The following is a 15,223-nucleotide window of genomic DNA, read 5'->3' as shown; positions in this document are numbered from 1 at the left end:
GAAGGAGATAATTAAAAAGCTGATAGAAAGAAAACAGGCCCAGATTCGAAAAGTCTATCTTAGACTTTCACGTTTTAAAGATGGAGTTCGACAGATTCCTATAGAAAGCATTCCTGGAATTAGACAGACAGGCTGGAAACTGAGTGGAAGAGACAAAAGTAAAGAGCCCAAAGACCCTGACCAGCTTTACAGCACACTGAAGAGCATCCTCCAGCAGGTGAAGACCCATCAAAGCACTTGGCCCTTCATGGAACCTGTGAAGAGAACAGAAGGTCCGGGATATTATGAAGTTATAACGTTCCCCATGGATCTGAAAACCATGAGTGAACGCCTCAAGAATAGGTACTACGCGTCTAAGAAATTATTCATGGCTGATTTACAGCGAGTCTTTACCAATTGCAAAGAGTACAACCCCTCAGAGAGTGATACTACAGATGTGTCAATATCCTGGAGAAATTCTTCTTCAGTAAAATTAAGGAAGCTGGATTAATTGACGAATGATTTCTCTTCCCTTGGGTTTTTAGAAACTAACCAAACAGTGTGCCTAAAGCAAGGTGGTTTCGTTGTTTGTTTGTTTTTTTAAAGAACAGGACATAATATTTTGAAGAGACTTATAATAATTAGCACTTTTGAAAAACAAAAAACCTCCATTTAGCTTTTCAGATATATGTATTTAAATTGAAATCATAGAACATTTTTATTTTATGGAATAGATTTTAATCTGTTTACTATCATGTGAATTTTCTATGGCATGTCCATTAGTGGACTGTCCCATAATAGAGGATCAGGGGTTTCCTCAAAACCTGTATGTGAGGAAATTGCACATAGTACTAAGATTTGGGGGAATCCAGACAGTTTTCAGACCATGAATGTTGCCATTTTTTTCCAATGGAATGTGAGTTTATTTTTATTTTATTCCGAAGGACTTTAAGAAAGGGATTCATGATAAAAAGCCCATAGAAAGTGAAATATGTGATGTTTGAAGTCTCTTTGTAGACTTTTTATATATATATTTTTAAAACACTCATCTAGATGAGGTGCTTTGAGCAGTTCTGAAAAATGCAGTTCCACAAAAGCGACTGCTTTGATTCCTAAGGAAGAGATTCTAAGTAATGCAAACTTTTTATAAATTTGGGGTTTTGATAATTTGTCTACCTACAACAAACTTGTGAGCATATAACCACTATTTCTACACAAATATGTGATATTTGACTTTGCTTATGCAGGCCGTAAGTTCCAAAGGGTAATTTCTCAGGCCATCAAAGCATAAACTTGAAAACACTTGAAACTGAACCAACAAGCTTTAATAGGAAAAGATGTACAGTGTATATATGTATCAATCTGGTGAATCCTTATTCTAATAAATCAGGATTTTTTTCTGTGATATACACAACCCCATCAGTAATGTATAAGTAAACCTTTTTTCCTTTTGCATCTCCAGAATATGTTTATTGCCTGAGGTGAATTAAATTCCCACCAAGGTTTGCTGTCAATATTTTAACACCTGCAATGCTATGTAGGTCCAGGGTTACATCCCACTAAAATCTATCATACAACCTCATCAGCTAACCTGTTGTGAGATTCCAGCTTAGTGCTTGGGATGATTTCCTGATTACACTACATTAGAAAAGTGGGACATCAGTCACTGCAACTCTGGGAAAACTAATACACAACCATCCTGAAGGTCTCGACACTAATTTTTATGACGCAAATTTATAAACTGATTTTTGTAAAGGTTGAAGTTTTAAAAATGTATTTAACTTATGTTTTGTATCAGCATAAATTAAAATGGGGGTCATTAGTAGTCATTACAAACAGCTGCCACAGGTAATCTGCCTGAAGGAAGACACCTGCACATGGCTATTATGTTGGAATATGTGCTGCCCAAGCCAGCACTGACTATTAACTTGGAAGTTTTGCTTCTTACAGAAGAGATGTTCAGAATGCTCACACTGAAAAATGCCTCTTTTTAAGTATAAGAAGCCACCTTGAGTGGTGTCTAGATTTCTAATGAAGAATGATGATACAGTTTGGATTAGGTATCTTGGCCTGGTTTTACACAGAGCTTTGTAGCAGATTTGCTGAAGTATCTGTCCAGCTTGGTATCCTGTGAAAGTTTGTTATTTTCCGGGTAGACATTCTTATAGAGTACTGTCTTTAAAATCAGATCATCTCTTCTATAATGAAAGCATTTTTATGTTTTCTACTTTAAAAATTAATATTTTCTTATAGATACTGTGCAATAAAGCTAAAGTAGGATGTGTGGTTTTTGCAAATGCTTTAACAGCTGATAAAGTTTTACATTTGTAAAATTAATATATTGTACTGGTACAAAATAGTTTTAAATTATATTTTTAAAATCTCAAAAAAAAGATAGATTATGTAAAAGTGCAAATTTCCAATAATGAATGTCATTATATTGTATACCTTTAATGTACCAATATAATTAATAAAACAAAATTTTAAAGGGCATCTAACAAAACCCATTATTATTAGCTCCTTCTCCTTTTCTATCACAAAAAGATGAGCTCAAACCAATCGTGGTGGCTTGATCTGTAAAGATGCTTTATAAGTCTTTATTAAACAGATCATAATGATTAAAAAATTAGGTGTAACCTAAAGAGAACAGCTATAAAAAATAAAATAATCTGTTCCTTTATTACCTTTGTCTATCTTTTCTTCTTCGTTCTATTGCCACTATCTTTTTCCAATTTCCATCAAATTATTCCACAATTATGACAGAGCTAGCTGGCCAGACTCCCTGTCCCAGGTTTAATGTTTGGCTTAATGTTAACGTATATAATTTTACTACGGTGCCACTTTCCTTAGAGTCTTCCTGTGCTTCCAGCCCACAGAAGTCCCTGTCACATCCCATCGTGTCTAAACTCCTCTGTCTAGCGTTCAAGATCTCATATAGTATGGTAGCACTCAGCCCATTCCACAGTATTTCTTCTTCCCCTAAATGAGGATGTTCCTCCACTCAGATAGGCAAGCGCTTCACATCTCATCAAGACAGGAAATAATGGTAAAGGAATATGATTTGGAGAATAATAATAATCCTATTACTTATTAAGTATATGTTGTATGCCATGACAGGACAAAGCATACCACATGTGCTATTGCATTTTGCCTACATATAAGCCTTATTTGACAAGTTTTATGAAGTTAGAAATCTTCAAGTCTTTAAGCTGTGAAACAGTAGAATTGGCAAGCTATGTGTGTTTTTCTCCAGTGCTCAGACTCAATAAAAATAAATGCTAGGCAGATGAATATGCATATCTGAAGCTCGGGGGAAGGAAATAGAGCTATATTTTCCCACCACAGGCTTATACTTATGAGTGAGCTTGTCCAAGGAGAACATGTGTAATCAGAAGAGAAGTAACCAAGAATCAAACTCTGAGCTCTACCCATTTATAAATAAAATGCAAAATAAAAAGCAAGCTATAATAGTGATCTGAAATGGAACTTCTTAGTCACTGGATGGTTAAAATGCCTAACTAATGCCTGCAAAATCCATGTATAACACCTTTATGACTATCACCTGGTATTGTCTAAATTAACTGTAGCTTTAAATACAGTGAATGCCAGATGGTCTCCTTAATTTAAAAAAAATGGAAAGCAACATATTAGTGCAACAAGCAAATATGCAGACACGCAACCAATAAAATCTGTCTTCTGTTGCTAAGCTACTCTGTCACCATGGCAACACCTTCTTCAGAAAAAAATACTGACTTTTCAAGACAAATGAGCCACACATCTTAAGATCTCAGATCACTTAAGTTATGATGATCAGATACTGCCTAGATTTTGTTCCACTGATCTCAGATGAAGTTATCTTGAGAATCTACTGCCCATTCCAATTCTTAAGTATTTATTTACACTCAGTTTTTTTGCTTTCTTAATTTCCTGGATACACACAGTCTATTTTAAAGTGTGTATATATGTGTATGTGCACATATTTGTAGGCTAAATCATCCTAAATAAAAAGCCAAATGTTACCATCTGAGAAATTTTCATTGGTACATGCTCTTATCAATGTACTACTATTATATCTGATTTCAATGAACAATCAATGAAATAAATAATGTAGAAAATATCAAAATTATACTTTTGTAGCAACCAGCCTCTAAGTCATCTAATATCAATGTTCAAAATAACAATCAAATCTTATTCTAATACAGTAGTATTTGTAATTGGAAATGATAATTTCCTCTGTGAAAGGGAGATGATATTATTTGACCTGATGAACATATATAGAACCTAGAAAACTATTTTGAAGTATATTAGAGTACCAAGATAAGCTGGGGAAAGTTGATTAAGGGTTGATCAAGAAGTTCGAGTATGCTACTCCACAGTCAGGTGACTACAGAAAACCACAATGTACATTTCAAACAGCTAAAATAAAGGATTTTGAATGTTTTTACCGTAAAGAAATAATATCTAAGGAGATAGATAATGTTTAGCATTGCTTAAGCATTATATAATGTAGGCATTTATCAAAATATCAACATACCTCACAAATATGTATGAGTTTTATGTTTTTATGCATTAATAACAATTTTTAATTTAGATAAGATGGGAACAAAAGCATGGTGGCTTTGAATGCATGGGAAGAAGGAGTCTAAGAACATGGCAGCAGCTCCCACTTTGTCAAGAGACAAAGAAAGAAAGAAAACTTCCTTGAAAGGTGAAGGGAGAGGAGTAAGAAGAGAGGAACAAGTCTCAGAAGGAAGGAAGGCAAAACAAAAGGTGTTTAATACACCGACTCCCTGGATTTATTTAATAGTGTCACCACATATACATGTATATTCCAATCTTGGTTTTGCCACTTACAAGCCTGTGTTGTTAAACAAATCCTTTACCTCTCTGTGCCTCCATTTTTTAATTTGTAGAATAAGGATAATAACGGGTTATGAGGATAAGTAAAGCCTTTAAATTGTACCAAGCCTTATATAAATGTGCACAAAAATATAAATTCATAATATTTTTGCTTAGCCCATCTATTTTGTCTTTAAACTTTTCTTTTCTGACTTAAACTATTTTAATTATCTTTGTTTTCAGATGCCCACATTTTGTTTTTTTATTTCAAATGTTATATTTCTATCGGACTTAACCTTTTTAATCATCTTAACTTCTTATCTCATATTTACCACATCTGATGGCTCATTTTTTAAGAGCTACCTTAAATCTATGTTGTAGGAGTTAAATAGAGTGATCCCAGGCCAAAAACCATGGTGGTTATGGTAGCAGCAGTTCCTGCTCCATCTAATAGGTCCTCCAGCCTAACTGACAATGGTTTCCAGAACTCATTCAGGGATATGATATAATATATTTCCTAGGGCCCAAAGACCTCACCGTAGAAAGAACAAATTTGATGATCTGAATTATATTTTTCATGAAAACTCTACTATAGTCAAAATTTCATCTCCCCCCTTCATCTCTCTCTCCCTCCACTTTGGTGGGGGGGGGAGGGAGAAAAAAGAGGACAAAGCAAATGGAACACTTTTAGGGTATTCTAACACATCTTTTTATTAAAAGAAAACTTGCAGTGCTCTTAACTACCTGGATAAAAGTCAATTTAGTTTTTATTTACTTAAGAGAAGGGAAGACTCTTCATAGCAGAATTACTACCAACCTATCACTATAGGTTTATTTTTAAATAATTCTACTGCCAAAGTACTTGGGGCAGCTACAGGTCTCTCATATGTCCTTAGTGAGCTTTCTGTGGGGATTTAAAATGTTTCCTAAGCATCCTGTATAATTCTCTACATGTGAATTATCATACAATAACTTTGAACTACACATAATGCACAGGATTTGATTACAAGTTTCATCCTGTAGTGAATATTTAGTTTCCGAGCTGAATATATATTTAACAAAAACCAAGAAACAAGACAAGGTTTAGCTCACATTCTGGTCAATTTATGTAAGAGAATTTGGAAATAGTCTCTAAAAAGTCATTTTATTAGTCTATAAAAGAAAGGCCTACTGAAAAATCACCCAATGAAATTACTACCAGTATTATTCACTGACCCTTGACATACATAGAACTTCATCCCCCATCTCATCGTCCTAATATCACACGGGATTAGGCCCTGGAATCCCATGCTTACTGACACACAAAGGTTACTACACATAGATAAAATGGAGAATTAAAGCAGCTGTCCAAGTGATTCCAATCAAATGCTTTTCACCAGGCCATCCCAAGCTCCTAGGGCCGAGAAGGTGAGCCAGTCCCAGCACCCAGAAGGAAGCTCCCCCGCTGCCATCCCAAGCTCCTAGGGCAGAGAAGCTGAGCCAGTCCCAGCACCTGGAAGGAAGCTCCCCCACTGCCATCCCAGGCTCCTAGGGCGGAGAAGCTGGGCCGGTCCCAGCACCCGGAAGGAAGCTCCTCCGCCACCATCCCAAGCTCCTAGGGCCAAGAAGGTGAGCCAGTCCCAGCACCCAGAAGGAAGCTCCCCAACTGCCATCCCAGGATCCTAGGGCAGAGAAGGTGAGCTGTGCAGGAGCCAGAAGCACACACACACCCGCCCCCCGTGGAAATGAGAAGACATATAAACAAGCCTCAAAAACGACTTCTGGATCACCTACAGCAACCCCAAAGGGAAACAAGATGGAACAATCTGATACTCAACCACCTGAACTCTCTGAACTGGCAACAAAAGAGGATCTGGGAAAAATGAAATCAGAAATAATAACTCAGATAACAGTAAAGATTGTGCTCATAGTGCAAGACATAATTAATAAATCTAGAGAGGACACAGATAAAAAAATAGAGGATCTGAGGAACATGATGGAATCCCAACATAGGAAACAAATGGAATCCATAAAACAGATGCAAACAGATTTCAAGATTAAAAACTCCATCAAAAGTCTGCACAGCAGAATGAACCAATGTGAGGATAGAATTTCAGATATAGAAGAAAAGATTGCAATTAGTAACCAGGAAAAGAAAAATTGCTTTAAAATTGTAAAGGAACACGAGAAATCAATCCAGCAGCTGCTAGACAATGCAAAGAAGAATAACATAAGACTGATTGGAGTCAGTTAAGAAAGAGGAGAGAGTGCAGATGACATAAAAATAACTGTTCACAGAAATGATGGCAGAAAACTTCCCAAGGAAGGGAAAAGAACTTGACACACAGATAAGTGAGGCATATAGGACTCCGGCTAGACTTGATCAAAAAAAACCTACACATAGGCATATAATTGTTAGGATTCCAGAAATCCAACAGAAGGACAAAATTCTACAAGCAGTGAGAGAAAAGAAACAAATCACATACAAAGGAAAGCCCATCAGAATCACAGAAGACTTCTCAATGCAAACCCTCAAGGCAAGAAGAGCTTGGAGTGATGTATTTCAAGCCCTAAAGGAAAACAGCCTCCAACCCAGATTGATGTACCCTGCAAAACTATCTTTCAAAATTGATGGAGAAATAAAATACTTTCATGATAAAGAGCACCTCAGGAACTTCATGAATACCAAACCGGCACTCCAAAAAATTTTAGTCAATACCCTAGGAAAAGACAATGAGGATCACAACCCCAGGAAGCCCAGCAGAATGAATCCATTGGGCGTGACAAATTAAGCACAAAGTGGGAGAATCTAACAAAAAGAAAAAGTCATGACAAGGCTTTTAAAACTTTTAACTTCATCTCTCTAATGAGTGTATAATTCAATCATGTTATTGTACTGATTAGTATTTTTCTGATTCTAGAGTTGCACACCTTTTCTTGTGCTGTACTGGCTATTTATCATCTTCCTACGTCTACATTGGTTGTCTATTAATGAGCTCTAAGAATTCTTTATATATTCTGGTCATAGGTTATATGCACAGTAAATACGGTCTATTTAAGGACAACTTTTCATTTTAATGATGTCATTTAAAGTTCTAAATTTTGATGGAATCTCATTTATCAATTTTTTTCTTTTATACATCATGTCTTTTGTATCCTAGGTAGCTCTTGCCTACCCTGAATTCATAAACATTTCTCCTTACAATTTATTCTTAAAGTTTTATACTTTTAGGCTTTCATGTTTAGGTTCATAGATCCCTTCAAGATATTTTCATGTATGGAAAAAAAGGGTTGAGGTTAATTTTTTATATATGGATACCAGGTGTTCTAGTGCCATTTGCTGAAGACACTACCTCTTCCTCGGCTCTTGAATTGAGTTTATATTCTATAAAATGCTAACGTTAAATAATCTTTCAAAACTCAGTGGACCATATATGTGTGGTTCTATTTGTAGATTCTCTGTTTTATTCCAATGATCTATATGTCTTTCCTTACACCAACACTGCCTTGATTACTGTAGCTTTAGAAGAAGTCTTAAAATTAGGTACTAAACCTCTTCCAACACTGATTTTTTTTTAGCTTTTCTAGGTCCTTTGTACTCCTACATAACTTTTAAATTTCAATATTCAATTCTTCACTTATAGTAAGTATACACAGACCTGAATTTTTATATATACTTTGTGTTTTCTAATCCTGCTAAATTCAAGTACAAGTTCTAGGGGCTCCAAGAGATTTCTTGGTATTTTCTCTGTAGATTATCATTTCATCTACATATGAAGGTTTTGCTTCTACCTAGCCAATCCTATCCTAGTTGTGTCATTTTATTGCCAGACTATTTTGGTGGGGACTAGGCTTCAAAGTTTAATGGACAGATAAAGAATAAGCATATCTGCCCTTGTTCCCCACCTTAAGGAGAACGCATTGTATCCTCTCCATTCATATAAGGCATTCTTGCTGGAAGTATGGAGTACATGTCTTTAATCTGTTGAGAAGGTTCTGTTCTACTTCTAGTCTCTTGATAGCTTTTACCATGAACAGCTGTGGAATTTAGTCCAATACTTTTTCTCCAACTACTGACAGGATCATATGGCTTTTTCCTTTCCTCTGTTTAAATGATGACTTTTGGGGGTGGATCTTCCAATGCTGAACCAGCACTGCCATCCCTATAACAAAACCACTTTCTGCATACTGCCAGATCTGACTTCTAATAGTTTGTTTTATTAAACAAATTTCTATCTATGTTCATACTTTTTTCTTCTATTATCTTTATCCAGTTTTAGGATTAGCACAATGTTGAGTTCCTAAAATGAGGGGAGAAGTGTTCCTTCTTTTTCTGGTTTAATTGTTTGATATAATTTATCAGTTAAAATGTATGAGCCTGCTGTTGTCATATAGGTAGGTTTTCAAGCTAGGAATATACTTTCTTTAATAGGTGCTATTCAAATTTTATATTTCTTCCAGAGTTAGTTTCATTAATTTGTCTTCCAAGGTACTTCTTAGAAGTTGTCAAATTTATTTCAAAACAGATTTTTGAAATATGCTTTCTATATCCTTTTAAATTCTGTAAAATCTGTGGTAATGTCTCCTGGATCTTGATATTGTAATTTTAAAAATGTATAATTGATATTGTGTAATAGGAAGAAAAGGTCTAAAGGAGCAGGGGAAGTGGGAGGGGTAGGGGAAAGGAAAGAAGGGAAAAGAAAAAATATGAGAAAAGGAAAAAATGGAAACAATGTCTGCACATAGGGAAAGGTGGAGGGGTGAAGGGAGGGCAAGGGAAGGGGAAAAAAATAAGAACTATCAGATATTTGTTAATAAGTTTTTATAACTGTATTGTAACTTATATGTAACTGTCCTTCCTTGGACAATCTTAGGTTTTGCCAGTGCCAATTTAGTTTTGTTTCATTTTGGTTTTGGATTCTCAGGATTGAATTTAGGGCCTCATGCATGCTAAAAGCACATGTTCTACCACTGAACTACGCCCTCAGCCTCTACTAGCACTTCTCCTGAAGCAAGATTAAGTACTTAACCCCATCTCCCAAAGCAATCTACTCTGCAAAACATGATGGAACATGGTAATCTGTTGGCGTTCCCACCCCACACTTCTGTTATCCCCCAGTGTCTCTGAAGCCACCTCCCTTAGTGTTTCTCTCCCTCTCTGGCTCTCTACACAGCCTTTGAATATTTTCCTCTCCTTTTTATTCAACTTTGCTCATTCCTCAGCCCTGTAGACCCAACCCTCCAAAGAGTTCATCAGAGCAGTCTTCCAACAAAAGCTTGTTTCTTCCTAGAGAGTGGATTTTACTGCCAAGAAAAATAACCTTTTCTGTATGTGCTTCAAACATGCTGGTGTGATTTATTCCGATCCTTCCCACCCAACTCCAGCACACCCATAACCATGTGCAGCACACAGGTCAGGAAGTTGTGCTCTAGGGAATTGAAAACATACTGATAAATCATCCAGTAAACTCTCACAGACAAGTCCATGCAAACAGTTCATGGCCGCCCGAGAAAGAACCGTATTCATTGCCTATAAGAATATGATAGGTCATATTCCAAAACCAAAATGCAACTGTACATCAGTAACTGAACTCCAGGTAGGCCAGACTTCATAACCTTGCACAGGTTAATTCCCCTCAAGTCTCAATTTAATCACCTGTAAAATAAGAATGTTTCTTCCAGCTAGACAAAAAAAAAACCCACCTATAATTCTAATGTTTCACAATTTCATGGAACACTAATGAAGATTGGCTTCAACATTAGGAGTCATTCAAAACAAATTTACCCTAAACAAAAACCTAAAATTGAAAAAATTAGTTAAATATTAAGTATTTCCACCTAGTGAACTCCTCTCCCAAGAGCATCTGACAAACTACATGATCATTATTCAAATGTGAGACAAATGCAGCTGGATGAATGTTTGAAAGCAGCTGCCAATTCAGGAAGAAAAGAAAGCTATGGGCTGAATTCTCCTTCAGTAACTCTACTACATCACTTTTGTTGTTGTTCTTATTTTTGCTATTTTATTTTAAACATAGTTTAGTTCAGTTTAGTTTTGTTTTGGAAACATATCACTATGTCGCTCTGGCTGGGCTTGAACAACCAGGTTCAAGGGATCCTTCTGCCTCAGCTTCCCAAGTACCTGGGACTACAGCTGCAGGCCACTTTGCTTGGCATTTAATATAGTAGTTTTTTAATTATATAGTCAAAACAGAACACTAATTGAGCTATGTTTAACTGCTGAAAATTGGCCTAGCAGAATCAAAACTAACATCTTTTTACTTCATGATTTATTAGAGTATTCAATATAGTTACCTAGGAAATAATATTGGTAATCAATTGTTACTTATTACACTATATTATGTGCTTAATATACTTCTGCTTACAATTACCTAATATAGATAATATATAGTATAACCGTGTTGTATTCTACATAATTAATACATATATAAATACAATGTTAGTCTACTCTTCATCTCAAATAGTTTTACCATCTTGATGAGGGCAATCAACCCCCAAAACTGTAACTCAAAAACTGTATTTTCAAACAAGATGAAAGTCATGTCAGTGGAATGCAGACTCCTGGCACAATACGTATTGAAGACAACCTTGGGCATGGTAAAAAAAAAAAAATACACAAGGAGCATGATTTTTTACTGGCTTAAACTGAAGTCCTCTCATGACCATCAGCCACATGTTAACTTCAATGATTAAGGACCCTTAGCAGATCAGTGAGGCACAGTTCTGGGTGTGTCTGCAGATGACTGACACATAGGCTGGCAAACTGAGGGAAGACCCAAATCTGACAGGGGTGGCACCAACCAATGCACTTGCATCTGGGATGCAATAAAAAGGGCAAGAAGAAGGAAGTGTTCCCATTTTGGAAGCAGTCTGGCCTTCACCATCACCTGTGGACACTGGACTCCAGTTTCGCCAGCCTTCCAATGCAGACTCTCACAAGGGACTCAACAGTGAGTTTCCAGGCCTTCATCCTTGGACTGGTGCTGCATCCTTGATCCCTCTTACGCTGAAGCTTCCATCTTCTTGGGCTGAGCATCTACCAATCTTCAGCTCTCCAGAAGTCACCTACTGAGGACTCTCCCACCCCAGATCCTGCAAGCTACCTAGTAAATCCCTTTACATAACTTTACCTATATTCTCTATTGATTCCCTTCCTCTAGAGCATGCTGATACACCTCTCTTTTCCACCTCTCCTTTTTTTATTCATCTTTCTTTTTTTCCTTTTTTGGTACCAGGGATCGAACTCAGGACCTTGAGCTTTCGAGGCAGGCGATGGAACCACTGAGCTAAATCCCTAGCCCCAGCATTATTCATCTTTAAATCCTACTCAAATCCTTACATCTTCTTGCAACCCCTCCATTAAAGATCTGTGTATGTGTCTCCTCTCAACTCCCTGTAGAATAAGTGCCTTCATATTAGGTACTTAATAAAACACTTTTGCTTGTTGCTCCTTTTTTAAACATGTCTTCAATCTGCAGCATGTCACTCATATAGTTGGCACTCGGTTATTTTTGTTAAATAAGTGCAGCAGAACTACAAATATAGTCACACATGCATAAATGAAAGAGGCAGCACTTCATTTACTGCCCTGTACTTCTCAGTTTGATTTCCAAATGTGAACTGTTTTGAAAGCATTTTGATCTAGTATTTCCAAGTGCTTGATGAATGAATGTATTTTTTTCTTGGTGATCTTTCCAATTAGGGTGATTTATACTTACAAGCAGTTAGGAGGGCCCTTTTGATAACAGAACATTCTTATTACCTTGGTGGAAGAACTGAGAACATCATGGAAAATGTGGTATAGGCTACAAATGAGAGCCTTCTTGGCCTTTTGGAAATGTTGGCGAGGTATGAATGTTTTCCTTATGCTACTATCTTTATAGAACCCATAAAAACACTACCTCAGTCCAATGACTTCTTGAGAAATTACTAGCAATCTCACCCTTCTGTGCATTTATTTAAGAAACACATTCCTATTCATTCCCTGTTCCTGTAAACACAGGTCACAGAATTATAGCAACCAGTAAGTTCAGCTTCCAACACTAAAATAATAACATCAACAAAAGTACATTTTTAAGTACTTAGAGAAAATATCTCCAAACTCACAATGAATGTTCATGAAAGCTGCATGTAATTTTTTAAAGATACTTTAAGTGCATATAAATAAGAGTTAAAGGAAAATGCTAAAACATCACAAGGTGCCCCCAACTCCTTTCTACCCATAAAAAGCACACCCAGAAGTCTAGATATAATGGAAAAAGGAGCCTCAAAACTGTTTAAAAGTAACTAGTACATAGTTCATAGTTTTCACTGCTAAAGCAAAGCCTAAGGCTGTTCTTAGCATACAAAGCACCAATTTAGACACAAGTACATTTAGTACACTCTTTTAATGAAGGGTTCCCAGTTCAGCCCATAGTTATCAGTGCAAAGTGAATTAGCAACTGCAGTAAGTTTGAGAAATGCAATAAAAGTGGGTATCACCCACAAAAATATAAAACTCCGTTAATAACAGATGCTACACAGACAACAGAACACTGGAACCAACCAACGACCTGTTCTGTACTCTCAGAAGACCCTAGCAAGCAACACTCAACCCAGACACTGTTCTGATTTGAAGAAAGCTAATTTGAGGAAAGCTAACAGAATCCTTCCCTACATTAGCACATAGAAGGAAGAATTTTTGTCTTTTCTGCAGCATTTGGAATCAAGAAATAACAGCAAAAAGTCTTTCCAAGAAGCAGCCTCTCTACTTTAAGAATGAGCCCTGAGCCAATGCATGTAGAAAACTAATTTTAAAATCAAGTTTTCTGATGCCCTGAATGGTGACTTATACAACTATGAGGGAGCTGTAAATTAGTTTTGTTTTTTTAAATCAACATTCAATTTACTGGGGTTACAAAATGTAAACTCAAAATCCTAGTTATCCCATAAGCAGTTAGATTCCATTTTCAAATCTTTTTTTTTTAAATGGTCATTAATTTATTGTCTTATACTAAGAAAGTGGCAGATGCCTGCACTTCTGTTATGTTGGGTTCCATCATAAAACGTAACTGTAAAATTATGTTTTAAATGTAATATATAGAACACAAAATGAATTTGTAGCAAACCCTAGGAAAATCTTTTGTTATAAATTACCCAAAAATGACAAATCCCCCCTAACTTCCATTTTGTTTAAAGTAATAACTTTATATCATACAAATAAATTTCAAATATGAAAAGTGCATTATTGCAATAATAACTCTTTGCAAGTCCAAAATTCTTAGTTTATAATAAAACTGTAAAGTCAAAAAAAAAAAAGTAAAACCATCAGTGCCATCTACTGCAGAAGTCCGACATCTTTTTAACATGTTGCAGAGAAACATTTCTGGAAGGAACATGTAACTGAAAGGAAACTACTTGTGTTTTTACCACTTTACATTGTCATCATCTTTAGTATTTTCTCTTTCAAACTGAAATTCACTCCCTCTGTAATGTTACTCTTGAGTTAGCCATTCTGTGCAGTTGCCACTTGCATGTTTCCAAAATCTTCTTCATGTGTTCTCTTTAAACTGCCTGTGGTACCAGAATGAACAGATAAGGACCTTTCTATTTGGAGCGGTGACATCATCTGCATTGTTAATTTTGCTAGGTAGATGGCTTCATATTCCTGAAGTTGATGGACAAATCCAGCATTAGGATTAATACAAAATCTTCTTTCTTGCATATAAGCAAATGCAACTCTGTACTTCATCCCAAAGGTTTCCATAATGTACGCAATAACAAAGGCAGCACTTTTGGAGATCCCTGCATTTCCATGGACAAGAACTTTTCCTCCAGTTTGTAAGCTCCCATCAATAAATTCCTTAGTCATAGGGAAAAAACGTATTATATTTTCCACTGGATTATCCGCAATATCCAAGACTAAATATCTAAATAGTTGTTGAAAATTTGGTTTAATAAAGTTTGCTTCAATATTTTGTGGTATGCAAATTACATGAGTTACTCCATGTTTCTGTAGTATAGGTAGCTTGCTTTTCATAGCAGAAGAATATAGGCCTAAGAACAATCCAGGTAAAATTTCCTGCATCTCTCGTCTCATAGGGTAGGTCCACTCCTTGGCGTCGTCCTTGCACTGTGGTAGCGAGGGGGACTCCAGCTTCACGTCCTCCAAGGCCGGGCCCGCGAGCGGGCGGGGTGGGCGGGGGAGCTCCCGCCGGCCCGACCCGCGGCGCCGGCGCCGAAAGGAAGGAAGGCCGGCGGAGCAGAGGGCGGAGGGCTCCCAACTAACACTAGCGGGCCAGGGCGCCCCAGCGACTCCGGTGGCGGCAGCGGCTACGGGGAAGAGGAGGGTTGGGCGGCTGGTGCCCGGCCGCCATGCTGCTGGCGCCTCTCTCACTCCCTCCCTCCCCCCGAGTCTCCGCGCCCC

General features: G+C 36.9%; 1 protein-coding gene and 2 pseudogenes across 2 annotated transcripts in view; 1 reads left to right on the top strand and 2 right to left on the bottom strand.

The window, feature by feature from the left end:
* The window catches only part of LOC101718673 (histone acetyltransferase KAT2B pseudogene), a 2,020-nt pseudogene extending 1,513 nt beyond the window's left edge, over positions 1-507 (top strand).
* Cpe (carboxypeptidase E) overlaps positions 1-15,223 on the bottom strand; it is a 139,703-nt gene that overhangs the window by 102,287 nt on the left and 22,193 nt on the right. The window lies entirely within an intron of this gene.
* The window catches only part of LOC147826705 (serine/threonine/tyrosine-interacting protein pseudogene), a 29,101-nt pseudogene extending 13,878 nt beyond the window's left edge, over positions 1-15,223 (bottom strand). The window contains exon 1 of the transcript XR_015453419.1: positions 1-15,223. This exon is cut by the window's left edge and continues 13,878 nt beyond it. The product of XR_015453419.1 is annotated as a serine/threonine/tyrosine-interacting protein pseudogene (transcript).

This window comes from Heterocephalus glaber, unplaced genomic scaffold, assembly GCF_053883595.1.
Source record: "Heterocephalus glaber isolate CG9 unplaced genomic scaffold, H.glaber_assembly_v1.0 deba00001461, whole genome shotgun sequence".
In the NCBI taxonomy this organism is placed as follows: Eukaryota; Metazoa; Chordata; class Mammalia; order Rodentia; family Bathyergidae; genus Heterocephalus; species Heterocephalus glaber.
The sequence above is the reverse complement of the archived record's forward strand: the minus strand, read 5'-3'. Positions and strand labels throughout refer to the sequence as shown.